The sequence below is a fragment of the Cannabis sativa genome, chromosome 4 (assembly GCF_029168945.1).
Source record: "Cannabis sativa cultivar Pink pepper isolate KNU-18-1 chromosome 4, ASM2916894v1, whole genome shotgun sequence".
NCBI lineage: Eukaryota > Viridiplantae > Streptophyta > Magnoliopsida > Rosales > Cannabaceae > Cannabis > Cannabis sativa.
Window position 1 is genome coordinate 37,605,420 of NC_083604.1, and position 3,222 is coordinate 37,608,641.

The 3,222-nt window shown below is 25.2% G+C and overlaps 1 long non-coding RNA gene across 1 annotated transcript; it reads right to left on the minus strand.

Moving 5' to 3' along the window:
* Positions 1-888: 888 nt before the first annotated feature.
* Positions 889-2,641, minus strand: LOC133036487 (uncharacterized). The gene is made up of 4 exons (XR_009687114.1): positions 2,465-2,641; positions 2,170-2,330; positions 1,648-1,795; positions 889-1,546 (listed from the first exon to the last, which is right to left on the minus strand). It is a non-coding gene; the product is annotated as an uncharacterized LOC133036487 (long non-coding RNA).
* Positions 2,642-3,222: the final 581 nt, after the last annotated feature.

Below are 3,222 nucleotides of genomic sequence, written 5' to 3' on the forward strand. Positions count from 1 at the left end.
TTTTAAAATATAATTAATCTTAATTAAAGTTTTATAAGGAAATAAATTATTAGGTTACTTTCAGGTTACAAGTTATTTATTATTTATTTTTATTTTATTTCCAAATTAATCACAACCATTTAATAGTAATCCAATGGCTTAAAAAAAAATGTAACCATGATGGTTACAATAAAAATGTAACCATTAAAATCTCTTCCATATATATATTTATATAATCATAAGCCATTAAATTCAACTACTATCTATAATCATCTTAGCCTATCTCTCAAAAACTTTTGGCTTCAAATTATTATTATTATATTTAAGTTAAGTTGATGATTATTTTTCACTCAATCTTTTACTTTACTATGTTTGCATTGGAAGAAATATAGAAAGCAAGTAAATTAATTATTAAATTATCCATATTTAATCTCTATTTATTATTTAATTTTAATCATTATTTCTTATAATTTTTAATAATCTGTCTAGGATTTTTTTTTTTGATATATATATATATATATGTGGTGTTTTATAGTTTTTTTTTCTCTAAATCATGAATTATATATTATTTTTGAAGTTACTATTTTGGATATAGTTCTTTCTCTTTCTTCTTTGCATCAAAAATTACATAATCTATATATATATACTAGTTAGAAGTTACGTGCCAATGCACGTAAATATTAGTTTTATTTAAAGTTTAATTCTTTATTTTTGTTTAGATTTCTATAACTAAGGTATGATTATGAGAATGATTTGTTGTATTAAAGTAACATTTGTGCTATTATATTTGGTTAGTAAAATATAATTGTGTATATATAAATCTTAACAAAATAATATTTATTATTTACTTATAAAAAATTTAGAAGAACAAGGTATAGGTTTTGTAAAATTTAAAGCAAATATTATGTAACAAAAATTAAAGAAAATGTGCGATCTTAAAATAGAAAAAAAAAATTATTAAAAAAAGTCTTAATAAATGGGATATTATTAGAAAAACTAAAAAGAGTATAGTGAATCTTCTTCCTAATATTTCCATTAGTTCAGCTGCTTGAATGGTGAATTGATTGTACTTTAGATTCATCGTTCGTTTTGAATCTACATGCAACTGAATTCTCTATTTTTTGGCGGATAATTTCTTCGTAGTTTTTTGAATGATGGCAACCTGACAATAATGGGAGGAAATGTGATACTGTATGTAAATGATGCAATATTCTTATTCTAATAAACCAAGCTCCGTGGGGTTGGCTAGACATTATGTAATGTTTACAGGTAAGTAAAAAGATAAAAAATGCTCAGACTTTGGCTCACTCTCCTATAGTTTTAAATTTTTTAAAAGAAAATAGAAATATATAAACCTGGAAATCTTTTAAGCTCATTAAATAAAGCAAGAGAGGGTAGTTTTATCATGTCCACATATCTGGATAGGTTGTACATGCCTTTGGAATATTATATTTCAATATGTAATTCAACAACATTCCCTCAAAATCATCTGTTGGTAAGAGGAAAAATTTATTATACCTTCACATCTACATTATGAAACTGAGTGTCAATGTCATACACTTGAAACCTGTAGATAAAAGATAAAACTTTAGATATACAATCATCTTAAAACCAATAAGATGCAGATTGTATTTTTTAAGGAAAAAGAAATATAGCTCTAAAACTTACACCAAATACTGCACAACCTCAAAATGATAAGTAAGTGTATGTTTTGTGATCCACGTAGATCTACTGAATTTAAAATTACTTCAGTACGACCAAGCTCTATAAGTGTTTCATCCCTCCTTTTAGTATAAATAACCACCATAGGATCAATCTGAAGTTCAAAAGGTAAAAATTCAAATAATACTCAAAATCAGAGAGATAAGAACGAACCGGCAATGACTTTAAGAAAGTGATGTACTCCATCCACACAGACTTCAGTCGCAATAGATTTAAGAAAGGTCAGGAAAAATCTACCCTTTAGCATAATAATACTCAAAATGCTATCTTAAGTTTCATAAGGCCGTGATAGACTTATACTGATAGATAATTACACCATACATATAAAAAAACAGAGCTATGGAAGAAAATTTGGACTTACGTAGCAAGAAATTGAATAAAGCCATAACCAAATAAAAAACCACCATAGGATCAATCTAAAGTTCAAAAAGTAAAAAACAAGGAATACATGTTAAATAATAACATTACATAATTAAAAGATGCAGCCTCCAAAGATATGGTGAAGTAGCGATCAAGAGCCCAAATCGTTCTTTATGTATGGCTGTTGCTGCTGCGAATTGAAGAGGTTGAGCTTTAGAAATGTAAAACCCTAGGTTTTGAGAGAGAGCTCTTGGCCTTTCCAACTATCACTGTATAAAATGATAGTGAGATAGAATCATTAATTATTTTGTATTAAATATATATAAAAATAAATAAAAAGGTGGAATTTCCATTTTTGATTGTAAAAGTAAAAGAATTGAATTTAAATTTTCAAAGAAATTACCTACAAAAATGTGAAGGAAGAGACGAGTGAGAGTGGAAAAGAAACTCTTAGAGAGAGAGAGACCACCAGTTGAAGAGGGTTTCAATGAATGATGGGGATCGTTTCCAATGGGGTTAGTTTTCATGAAGAGAGTTTTGGGTGGACTGGTGGTTAGAGTTTCTCTAGGAAGAATTTTAGGGATTTCAAAAGGAATATGTAACTTAGGTAATCTTCTTTTATTTTAATTTTATTAAATCTTTTTATTATTTTGTTGATAAGTAACTTGACGTCAGAATAAAAAAAAAAGATTATTAATATTTAAAAGATTGCTTAATTTTTTGGGTTTAATTATTGGGTTTATTTGTTAACGGGAGATCAAACCTAATCGTTAAATTTAACAGAATATTCTTTTATTTTTAAGTATATTCTGTTAAACCAAGAAATGCCGTTAGATAGACACTTTTAATATATAAAGATATATATATATATATATATATAAAACTTTATCATTTATCTTTATATTTTAGATCTTTAATTTCGTGTAAATTTTTTAATTTTTTATTCTTTTTCTTCACTATAAGAGATATTTATTATAAATATCTATATATTTATATAAAGGTAAATTATAAAGCGGTCACATCACCCTTTCCCATATTTCTAAATAGCACTATTTGTTATATCCTTAATTATCATATTTTTTTTTAATTTTTTATTAAGTTTATAAATATTTATTTATTTTTTAATTTTTTAATATTATTAATTAATAATATTTTTTTAAA